This window comes from Chelonia mydas, chromosome 8 (assembly GCF_015237465.2).
Source record: "Chelonia mydas isolate rCheMyd1 chromosome 8, rCheMyd1.pri.v2, whole genome shotgun sequence".
NCBI lineage: Eukaryota > Metazoa > Chordata > Testudines > Cheloniidae > Chelonia > Chelonia mydas.
Window position 1 is genome coordinate 87,901,975 of NC_057854.1, and position 12,711 is coordinate 87,914,685.

General features: G+C 43.9%; 1 protein-coding gene across 2 annotated transcripts in view; it reads right to left on the minus strand.

Annotated features, from left to right (window-relative positions):
- DNAJC6 (DnaJ heat shock protein family (Hsp40) member C6) overlaps window positions 1-12,711 on the minus strand; it is a 91,561-nt gene that overhangs the window by 44,117 nt on the left and 34,733 nt on the right. The window lies entirely within an intron of this gene.

The following is a 12,711-nucleotide window of genomic DNA, read 5'->3' on the forward strand; positions in this document are numbered from 1 at the left end:
TACCAATAAAGCCAGTGAAGTTTCTGAGTGCTTCAGTATTATCCCCATTTTTACAGAAGGGGAAAGTTAAATTATGACTTGTTCAAGGCCAGAAGGAGTGTCAATAGAGATTAGAATTGAGGATTTCCTAATTCACTTCTTTCCTTAGACTATGAGTCTTGACTCTATCTTCCATGCTTATCACTTAGTGCCTTTCATCAGAGGATCTCAAGTCATTTTATAAACATTAATGGAAAGATACAAACCCACACTTAAATTGTGAAGGTGACTGGTATTTCTAAAGGACACTTCTCTGCACAGGTGACTCCTTTCAGCCACTGATAATGGATAATATTAAGAGCTGCAAGTGCTGCATTTGTTAAATATACTTGCAAGAGTAGCCATCAAAATCTAACAAGTGTTAGAGATAATCCTTTACCCATGCCTACTTTTAACTGCAAATTGGAGGTGATCAGTTATATGCTGTGCACCTCCGAGATTCATCTAATTTAAAAGAGACACTTAAAGCACTAAAGTGCATGGTAGTTTTATAAATGGAACTCACTCACATTGATGAAAGTTACCTGCATAAATCTCTCAGGCAGCCAGGAAAGATTAGACCCTAGAAAACCTGCTTCTAAAGAATTAGAAAATTTGAAAGAAGAAATATTTAAGCTATAGCTTTTGTTCATTTGATCCAGCTGCCCTTTTAATTTTTGTGTTAGATTTTCAGTATTGTTAGATTCCCTAGAATCCTTCAAGTACACGTTTACAAAAATTAAAACATGTATTGCTATTATAAAGCAATACCTGAGGTGCTCAGTCCCTCTCAGAAACATAGCCCATGAGCAAGATGTGCTCTGACAGAGTAGATCAGCAGAACTCAGTAATCAACTCCAAAGGTTTCATTCCTGTAGTTCTAGTAAATATCATCAAGACTTGCAAAGTGAACTTTTAAAATTGTACAACTTTTGTAGCTCTGTGATGTAGCGGCTTAGCAATGTTGCAGGGGCAGTCAGCTAACAAGCCAACAGCCTGTGGTTGCTCTGCTGTGACTGTATACAGCAGAAGAAAGAGGTTTGTTGCACCGTGGTCTAGTGCGGTGTTTCCCAAAGTAAAGTAGAGAGTGTACCCCTGACCCCCACCCTGGAGTGGAGGTGGGGGGGAGCGCACAGAGAGGTCTCAATTGTTCTCCAGAGACTCAGCTTTCTTTAGAAAGAGTCTCTAGTTGTTAGGGTTGCAAAGAAAACCTCAAAAAAGTGACCTGAGTGGAAGTAATGCAGTGATGTCCACTTGAGTCTGCAGACAGGCTGAGAAACAACTGTGCTGCAGTGTGAACTGCCTCATTTTTCCCCCATGCGTGCTAACTCAAAAGCCGATGATACTGTACAATGTAAACACTGTTGATGTTTCATTGCTGGTCTAGGAATGCAAGAAGATCTACACTGAGGGATCCCTCATTTTGGGTAGGCCTTGACAGCACAAGCGGGAGCGCAACTGGTTACATTCTCCTGAAGTGGGGCTCCACTTTCAAAAGTTTGAGAAATACTGGTTGAGTGGAGAATGCATTGGATTGGGAGTCAGGAGACCTGGAGGTCTATATCCAGCTCTCCCACTGATCTGCCATGTGACCTTGGGCAAGTCACTATCTGTGACAACTCTCTGCCTCTCACCCTTTGTTTTCTCCATTTTGGTTGTAATCCCTTTGGGACAGGGACACAGTATTTGTTTTTACAATGGCTAGCATGATGAGTTCCAGTCTTGGTGGGGCATCTAGGTCCTACTGTAACACAAATAGGTAAAAAGAACGAGTACTTGTGGCACCTTAAAGACTAACAAATTTATTTGAGATAAGCTTTCATGGGCTAAACCCACTTCATTGAATGCATGGAGTGGAAAATACAGTAGGAAGATTTAGATATATGTATCTACACAGAGAACATGAAAAAATGGGTGTTGCCATACCAACTATAACAAGAGTAATCAGTTAAGGTGGGCTATTAGCAGCAGGAGAAAAAAACCTTTTGTAGTGATAATCAGGATGGCCCATTTCCAACAGTTGACAGGAAGATGTGAGTAATAGTAGGGGGGAAAAAATAAGCATGGGGAAATAGTTTTACTTTGTGTAATAGGTAAGGGAATACAGCCTTTGACGAAGCACAATTGTTGTTAATTTTGATCAGAGAGGGTTCTAACTGAAAGTTTTGATTAGCTGTAAAGTAAATGACTTTTCTGGGTACTGTTCTAGAGAAAGAGTTATAAAAGGCAGTGACTTATCATATTTCTTGGCATTAACACTTGTTTATGAAGTTACAGTCTACATCTATCAAAGCACAGATGCATTCTCTCAGACATTCATCTAGAAAATAGCCAGTATATTGCTAGAGCACAGTTCCATGTAAAATGGCCATACATTAAGATCACCATCCAACTATTCCTTTATCAGTAAACATTCACGCTTTTTTGAAGGTTACAAGTGAGACAATTCTCTAGGACAGTGGTTTTCAACCAGTGGTCTGCAGACCTCTGGGGGTCCACAGATTATGTGTTGGATTTCCAAAGGGGAAATCTGCACCTCTATTTGACATTTTTTTAGGGGTCAGCAAATGAAAAAAAGTTGAAAAACCACTGCTGTAGGAAGCTGGTAACGTAACCAATTTACCTCTATGCTACACCCCATTCTCTCCTCCCTCTCAAACCCAAAGTCAGGAATAAACAAGGAAAAAGACTTATCTGACTTGACTGATCATATCCATTTCCCTTCATAATGCAGAATGAGAGTCCACCAAGTCAATGACAAGTCGATGATTACAAATATAAGAATTGCCATTCTGGGTCACCCCAGTATCCCGTTTCCAACAATGACCAGTACCAGAGCTTCAGGGGAAATGTACAGAACAGGGCAGTTTGAGTGATCCACCCCATCTTCCCCGATGGGCTTCTGGCAGCCAGAGGTGTAGGGTCACCCCAAGCATGGGGTTGCATCCTTGCCAATCTTGGCTAATAACCATTGATGGATCTATCCTCCATAAACTTATCTAGTTCTATTCTGAACCCATTTATACTTCTGTCCATCACAACATACCATGGCAATGAGTTCCAAAGGCTAATTGTGTATTGTGTGAAAAAGTACTTCCTCATGTTTGTATTAAAACTGCTGCCGATTAATTTCATCAGGTGATCCCTAGTTTTTGTATTGTAAATAATACTTCTCTATTCCCTTTTTCCACACCAATCATGATTTTATAGCCCTCTATCGTATCCCCCCTTAGTCGTCTCTTTTCTAAGCTGAACAGCCCTAATCTTTGTAGTCTCTCCTCATATGGAAGCCATTTCATACCCTTGATCATCTTTGTTGCCCTTCTTTGAACTTTTTCCAGTTCTATTATATCTTTTTTGAGATGGGACAATCAGAACTGGAGAGAGTAGTCATGGTGTGGGCACACCACATCCTGATATTAAACAGATATTATATTTGATCTTAGATGAAAGTGTGTGGGAGGAGGTTGGGGGAGAAATAAAGGATGTGCAGGCACAATCTAAAAATGGATCCCTAATCACAATTTTGTCTTAAATTCCTACATGATGGTGGTTTATAATTAATATATGATGGCACCAGCACCCCCTAAGCATGTTAGTTTTATTGTGGTAAGTAATTTATACTTATTCCTGCTAACTTAGTCCTTCAAAAAAGGTTAATTACACATCAAAGCACCAGCCTGTGAGTATTACATATTAGGCATCAGTAGAGTGCTGATTCTGGTATGTATATGCTCACGACTGAACCTTCAGCTTCTGAAAAGCTAGTGTGAAGTAATGTTTTCTCCACTGGACCAAGGAGTAAAATTGTATTTTTTCATGCTTTTAGCCTCAGTCAATAAGCATATAATGGTTTCCGATACATTTAGCTGTTAAATAAATTTAAAACATGAAATAAATTTGATATCCCAAAATGCACAGAGCGACAGCAGTGTATAAATTCTATAGTCACCATGACACGGGTGAGATGAGATTTGAGGTGGTGGAAAGAATTGCAAACTACTGAGGCAAATTCAAGGGACAACTCAGAAAGAGCAAAGATATTGCCGGTAAAATAAAAGAATTTGTAATTGAGATTAGATTCCTCATTGGCAACAAGACGACACAAACTGAAGAAAAGCTAAAATTACATATATATTTAAGAGGGGATCAAGGAGTGATAGCGCATACCGTATATCTAAGCTTAGATGAGGAAAGTTTCTGTAGTCACTGATTAGAGACAAAACAAAACATCTGGAAAAGTACAGACTGGGAAAAGAGAGCATGGATTAATAAGAAATCATGACTACATCTGATAAGATCCCCACAGTGACAATAAAACACAGGAGTAAAGCAGTAGACACTTCACTGAGATTTCAAGAAAGTTTTTAATGTTATGCTGTACAGATAACTAGCAAGGTTTATAAAATGTACTGAAAATCCAAATTTAAAACAAGGTCTTTGTAACAGGTTAGTGCTCATTGGGTACAACTTGGGTAAGACTAGGCACATGGCAGAGAACTTTGTTACATCCACTTTTCACGCATACTTTACATCACCAGGTGTAAAGATGTCACACAGTATACATCTGCTGTATTGACTCCTTGAGAAGGGAGACTGGAGCATCTGCGTGAGTGTCAGGAATGAGGCCCTGCAGCTGCATCTGTTCATTCATCAGGCAGTCAATGAGCACAGTTGGGCGACAGCAGGACCACCTGATTGGCTAAGGCAGTCAGGTGGCTTGCTCTTCAGCAAAGCAGCTGTACAGGATCAGGGCTACTCAATGCACACACCTGTGAATTCTCTGCCTCCCTATGCTCATCTCATCCCAACCCCTGCTCCTGCCTAGATGTGCCCTGCACCCAATCACGCTCCAGTCCTGCCTTTGCTGTCTCCAGATAATCTGGTTCTACCCTTCAGCTCTGATGCCTGGTGCTGACTCGATCTCAAACCTTGCCTCTGGCATTTGGACTCTGACCACTAGGCCTGACAATGAGACAAAGTACCTTAGACATGAACAAATGAAAACTTAAACACTAGGTAAAAAAGACCAGTATTCAGACACTAACTCAAGAAAGGGAATGGGGCAGGGAAGATGCCACCAAGCAGGAACTTGAAGTTCAATTTTAATATTAGCCAATGGTTAAGAAAATCAAGTATACACTCAGATGTATAGAGAGATGATTAGATCACAAATCCCATGAGATTATAACAGTGTTAAAACAGCTGGCGCTCCTTCATCTGGAGAATTGTGCACCGTTTGGCCATTTTACAATAATCATCTTGAAGACAGTAAAGTTTAAAGACAGAAGAATAAAGGGTCTTGAGTATAGGGGGAAGCTAAATTCATTAGAAGAGGGTTGACAGTACAGGGTAATGATTGAGATGCATGCAGCTCACCAACTACTGAATGGAAAGGAAATGCTCCTTCACTAAGCTGTTAAAGAGAGTCTTCAGCTATCCCTCAATGCCTCATTGTCAGGAGACTGGGTCACAGGTGGCCAAGAAGGTTTAAGTGGCTGAGGAGCCCGATTCTTGCCCTGCAGATTTTCCCACAGAGTGACAGGGTCAGGAACATAAAAAAAGATACAGAATAATTTTTTTCTAAGTAGGTAATTAGTATAAGAAACAGACAAAGTGGCAGTAATAGAAACTGCATAAAGAATGCTAGACGGGAGGGTGACACACTACAGGATACAAACACTGGCTGAGAAGGTCGAGGGGTCAGTATGAGCTGCAGGCTCTTCTGTAATCTGATGAATGTACCCAATCTGTATAACTGTCTATGAGTGTATTTGAAAGTTTTATAATTAAATGTGTACCTGGCTAAAGTGAATAATCATGCACGGTCATTGTAGGAGGTCTGATGGGATTCATGGACATCAATGAGAAACTGAATTCTAGCAACATGCTACTGTTCGCATATGTTAAGGCTGCCTCCAACGTACACTACCCCATTTTACTGAAGAACAGCATTTTAAGCCCTTCCTACACTCTTAAGGCCTGAATTCCTCTCCTTTCCTGAATGTACAACCACATTCTTCCTCTATTTCAGATTCACAGCCTTTCAGCAACTGAAGCATACCGATGTCATAGAATCACAGGACTGGAAGGGACCTTGAGAGGTCATCTAGTCCAGTCTCCTGCATACATGGCAGGACTAAGTATTATCTAGACCATTCCTGACAGGTGTTTGTCTAGCCTGCTCTTAAAAATTTCCAATGATGGAGATTCCACAACCTCCCGAGGCAATTTATTCCAGTGCTTAACCACTCTGACAGGGAGTTTTTCCTAATGTCCAACCTAAACCGCCCTTGCTGCAATTTAAGCACATTGATAATTTACATGACAAATGTGTGGGTCTATCATGTAGCACCACACTGGCGATTCAGCCCTTAACTACCGCACACTGAAGCGGGAAGGTGTTTGCTGCATTGTGCTAAGTTTTAACCAGGTCAGCGGATTTCCCTCTGTGTTTTAGCCAGTGATGTGGCCTGTAAGTAACACTACACATACTTCAGTTACAGTGAAGCCACCCATATATACAAACACAATCTATTTCATGCAATATAGCCAAGATTCCAAATTGGTTTGGAAGCAGCAAACTGAAGGGATGTAGGCACAGTACTCACCAGGCTAGGTCTCTGGTAGGGTAGCTCTCAAGTTAGGCCACGTCTACACTTGCACACTTCCCTGGCTACTTTTCCATGTACTGCTAGCCCATGTACTTTGTGCCTGCACCAAGTGTCCACGTACGCTGTGCTGGGGCACAAGTATAGACTGGGTACAGGCATATTCCCACATACACATTGCTCCTTTTCAGGACCTGACGATAGCACTACCATTTCAGGGACAGTGTCCCAGAATCCTCTGCATCACTGGAGACACTCTGGGAACTGCCTTGCTGTATGTTGCTGGTACTGTATGCCGCCTTCACACATTTTGCAACGGCAGCTCCCAGTTCTCTCTCCCCTCTGCCAAACTGCACTGGAAGACATCGAGCAAGTCCAGAATTATGTCATTCTGCTACTGCTCGTGGGACAAATGTTCATGTGGTCCAGTACTGGCTGCTGGATGGAATGGGTCCAGAAATATTTGAGATGCCAAAAACGGCTGACCAAGAGGCTGAATGATAATCCACTGCAGTCCCACGGAACAGATATCTTCAATGCTGGGATTGCAATAGTATGCCCATAGGTGGACCGCTGTTTCTGGTCCTGAAGAACCAGCACAGTGTGGTGGGACATTATCTTGGAGTCCTGGGATGGTGACCAGTAGCTGCATAACTTCCAAATGAGAAAACAGACATTCATGGAGCTGTGCAAGCAGCCTGCACCAACGCTCCAGTGCCAGCCCACTCGTTCTTGGAAATGCATACCACTCCAGAAGCAGGTAGTAATTGCCCCTTGGAAGCTGACAACACCTGACAGCTACCGGTCAGTTCCAAACCATTTTGGGGCTGGGAAGTCAACTGTTGGGATGGTGGATGTGCAGGTTGGCTATACTGTCCATACTGTAATCTACCCACAGGTGGTTACCATAACTGAAGCCCCTGAATTATAGTGGGATTTCTGAGGATGGGTGGGAGGGCAGTTCTGAACCATGCAGGGGGCAATCCCAATACTTTGCCCCTGAAGGGAGCTGGTGAATATGTAAACCAAAAATGTTACTGTGCATTTCTTCTCCAAGGCTTAGTGGGCCTCAGGGATTAGTTCATGAACACCAGTGCTGGAAAGGTCCATGATGCCAGGAGCTCAGGATTGTATTGAGGGGGAAAAAGGAACTTCATTGCCCAGAAACTATGTGGTTATATGCAGTGTTTCTGTGCCAACAGTTATTTTGGGAGACCCCACATACCCAATCCTAACATGGCTCATGCAGCTGTACCCCAACATCACCAACCTAAGAAAAAGGGACTTGAACTACCGACTGAGTAGCTGCAGAATTGTGTTGGAGTGCACCTTTGAGCATCTGCAAGCTCATTGGCGAAGCCTGCAGATGCACGGGAATGCCATTGTAGCCAGCACGGTTCACATTATCATGGCATGCCATGGCTTGCATAACACGTGCGATGCTAAAGGGGAATACTTCCAGAGCAAGTGGGCACAGGACAGATCTGGTTTTCAAAATCTATAGTCAGCTGGATCCCTCCCTCATGCACACTGCTCCTGGTTCCTGGAAATTCATGATGCTATTTGCTCACACATTGTGGATCACTGTGCAGCCAGAGTGTGACGCGACGGTGCTGCTGGAAAAACCCGATCAAACATTGCTACATAATTGTGTTGTGATAAACCTCAGTGGGTTTTGATCCCCTGCAGACGACGTTAATGTACTAACTCAAAGCAGGTAATTAGGCAGGGGCCTGCAAGGTTAACACCTTTGGCGGTGGTTTTGTGCCATGGAGAGTATATATGCACTTTCATGCCATCATTGAGCAATGGTTTTTGTTATAGGGTAACAGTTCTGTTTCAGGGTGCTTTATGGGGAGCACTGAAGCATTGTTAAAGTTATTTAAAAATAGTTCTGCAAGGTTTGCAGAGGGGCTTCACACTTTCCTTCCTCTCAGTGTTTTCTGATACCGTTGCTCATAGCGCTTATCCTAGAATCACAGAACTGTAGGACTCAAAGCAACCTCAACAGGTCATCTAGTCTAGCCCCCGCACTGAGGCAGGACTCAGAGTTATCTATACACCCTTGGCAGGTGTTTGTCTAACCTGTTCTTTAAAACCTCCAATGACGGAGATCCCACAACCTGCAAAGGTAATTTGCTCTATTGCTTAGCTACTGTTACAATTAGGACATTTTCTTAATGTCTAGCCTAAATCTCCCTTGCTGCAATTTAAGCCCATTACTTCTTATCCTGTCCTCAGTGATTAAGGAGAACAGTTTATCACCCTCTTCTTTATAACCACCTTTTACATACTTATGTAGACTTATGTCCCGCCACAGGTTTTTCTTCTCCAGACAAAACATACCCATTTTTTTCAATCTTTCTTCATAAGTCATGTTTTCTGGACATTGAATCATTTTTGTTGCTCTTCTCTGGACTTTCTCCAATTTTTCCACATCTTTCCTGAAGCATGATGCTGAGATCTGGACATAAGACTCCAGCTGAGGCCATATCAGTGCTGAGTAGAGTGGAAGAATTACTTCTTGATTATAACACTCCTGCTAATACTTCCCAGAATGATGGGTGGTTGATTTTGTTTGTTTTTTGTCACGGTTGTTTTTTTGCAACAGTATTACATTGCTAACTCATTTAGTTTGTGATCCACTATAATCCCCAGATCCTTTGCTGCCACACTGCTTCCTAGGCAGTCATTTCCCATTTTGTATTTGCGCAATTGATTACTCCTTCCTAAGTATAGTACTTTGCATTTGTCCTTATTGAATTTCATCCTATTTATTTCAGACCATTTCTCCAGCTTGTCAAGGTCTTTTGAATTCTAATCCTGTCCTCCAAAGTGCTTGCAACCCCTCCCAGCTTGGTATCAACTGCAAATTTTATAAGTGTACACTCTATGCCAGGGGTGGCCAAACTGTGGCTCACAAGCCACATGCAGCTCTTTTACCATTAAGTGCCTACCAGACTGAGTGTGGGGTGCTTGGGACCTCCGCCTTGCAGTGGGCTGGTAGGGTAGGAGCTTCTGTCCAGAGGGGAGGAAGGTCTCGGGCCTTCAGCCCTACAGACGCACCTGCCAGGACTCAGGACTTCAGCAGGAGTGGGGCTGAAGCCCTGAGCCTCGGCTCCTGGCAGACGTGCTCTGGCTCTCAAACTTCTGAAGATTGTTGTATGTGGCTTGGAAGGCCAGTAAGCTTGGCCATGTGTACTCTATGCCAAAATCCAAATAATTTATGAAAATACTGAACAGAATGAGACCAGGACATATCCCTGCAGGGACAAATCCCAACTCAATATGCCCTTCCAGCTTGATTATGAACCATTTATAACTACTCTAAGTATGCTTTTCCAATCAGGTGCACACCACCTTATACTAGGTTAGTCTAAGCTATATTTCTCTAGTTTGTTTATGAGAAGGTCATGTGAGACAGTATCAAAAGCCTTATTAAAGTTGAGATATATCACATCTACTGCTTCCCCTCTATCTACAAGGCTTATTACCAGGGCTTAAATGCTCACAGATTATTTCCAGAAGCTGCCCATGCTTCCCCCCATTTGGGGCTTGGGACTTCAGCTTCATGGGGGTGCGCCAGGTTTGGGGCTTCAGCCCCGGAAAAATATTTACCGGAGCTCTGCTCCAGACAGCTCTGGCTAAATTTAAGTCCTGCCTGTTACCTTGTCAAAGAAGGATATTAGGTTGGTTTGACATGATCTGTTCTTGACAAATCCATGTTGACCTTACTTTCTTCTAGGTGCTTACAAATTTGATTGCCTAATTATTTGTTCCATTATGTTTCCGGGTACCAAAATTAAGCTGGCTGGTGTATAATTCCCTGGGTTGTCCTCATTTCCCTTTTTATAAATAGGTATTATATATGCCCTTGTCCAGTCCTGTGGGATTTCTCCTGAGTAGATCCCAAAGACATTTCTTTACAAAGGAGGTCAGTGTCATTATTCCCATTTTACAGATGGGGAAACTAAATAGATGGTGTCATGACCCACAGGTCTCAAATCTGGTTTGTGGGAGCAGCCATGCTCCAACCCTCCACCTGGCAGCCTAGAAGATCTCTCAGGACCTGGTCTCAAACCATGGTCTTGAACCCAGTATCATTAGTCTCTTGGGAATAAGCCTCAGCCATCACACCACACCAACTTATGGCCTGATGGGGGAGGAATGGGTGCACATCATTGTGCAGGGGGACGAACAGGGATGTCTCCTGCATGGGCTTGGGGGCCACACTCAGGCTGGGCGACAAAGACTGGATTGGGCTCCTCATTCCCTTCCTTAATGCTTGGGGAGCGGGGGGGGCGGGGGGGAGAGGTTCCCCTGAGAGGTGCCAGCAGAAGATGTGCTGGGTGTCCAGCATGCTCTTCTCTGGCAGCGATGGTGATCAGATTCACTGCCTCAGCAGCAGCAGCCTGGGTGGCAGGGGGAGGAAGAGGAGTAGCACGAGCAGGAGGTGCTGGCTATTCTGGAGAGGAGCAGAGGCCATGGCATCGGGCAGGCAGGCTCCGAGTGGTATGAGTTGTACCAGTGACTGCATGTGTGCATGGTCCCATTCCATCTGGGCATACTCTGCTCCGTGAATCAGTTCATCAGTGCCTCCTCCTGCTTAAGAGCCTGATTCTCCCTTGCCCTAAGGAATTCAAACTGCTCCTGAATCCTGCTGTCAATGACAATCCACAAGTCCCCCAGAGTCCTCCTCCATCTGCTATCTCTGCTGCTGCCCTCCCAGCAGAATGGTTTCCCTATTAGAGGGGGAATGTCCTGGTAAGTCAAAGAGAAGGCTAGCATTATATTTCATTTCTCCTTTGGAGGAACCTAAGCAATTCCATCACATAATATAACAGTGCTGCTGAAGGCTACAATATTGATGCCTTTTAGCATCCCAGGAATGCAACTGCTACAGTCTCCTTCCTTCAGACTATTTTTGCAGCCCATGTCGAAGGAGCTGAGGGCAAAGTGGTAAGATACCAGCAGTACTGTTAATAAAATGTTCCACGGTTTACAGTGCATCATGGGAATGGTTGAGGAGGAGTTTGGTTCCTTTCAGGGATTACATTACTGGTTACCTATTTCTTCTTTAGAGGCTGGCCATCATTTGGAGAACATAGCAGTGTTCATGGAACGGAATGAAGAAGTGGCTTTCCAGTGCGGTGGAGGACACCCGGCCACCTCTGCCAGAGCGATGTTTCTGCTAATGCTCACCCCTCTACATATTGCTGAGTGGAGGGGTTGGGTGAGCTACGAAGATAGACCAGGCCCATTTGCCTTGCCCTTAAACTTGAAGAGACAGCTTGAATTTTTGCCACACCAAATTTGCTGAATTATGTGAGAGCACTAGGAGGGAACTTAAGAGGAAACTGATCGTATTCTAAACAAGCAGACAGAGTTCCCATGGAAAAGGGCCAGAGGACCACAGAAAAACTTCCACCTAACCCTTTGTCTTGCCAGAAAGTCCAGCCCGAGTCCAGCACACCACATTGAACGGGACAGGAAAACAGTCAAACCTCAAGTGTATTTTCTTCCCAGAACTTTTGCATTAACCCTGCAAGCAAGTTGCCTCTTCGCTACTAAGAAACTCAACCTTGTGTTTGTGCAAGTGCTGGAGGGATGTTACACCTACCCTCATACTCCACATCTTCTGCAGGGTGGCTCAGCACAGGGAGAGGATAGACACCAGGAAGAGAGTGGGAATGGTAATAACCATTTGAAATGGTCACAGTGGGATTGGACTGCTCTGATGTTCCTTGGACAACTAGATGTTTCCCTTTCAGGACCTAGACAGCCCCACACACAAGCAAGCAAAGACCCTGCTTCATGCAGCTCCTATACGGAAGGGGAAAGAAAAACAGTGGTGGGGGGAGGAGGATGCTGCGGTGGGGTGTTTACACAACCATAAGTGTCATGAAACTGTTCTTTCCTTACTGGGGGCCTTTCAGAACCCATCCCCATCCTCCCTCCCCTTTCCCTGGACAGCACTGCCAGAGTGCCGACCAAGAACTGCACAGACACGGGCACAGGACTGCTCCTTAGGAATCTATTATAGCTTCCATTGAGTGCTTTACTGGGCTTCATGGGATTCTGA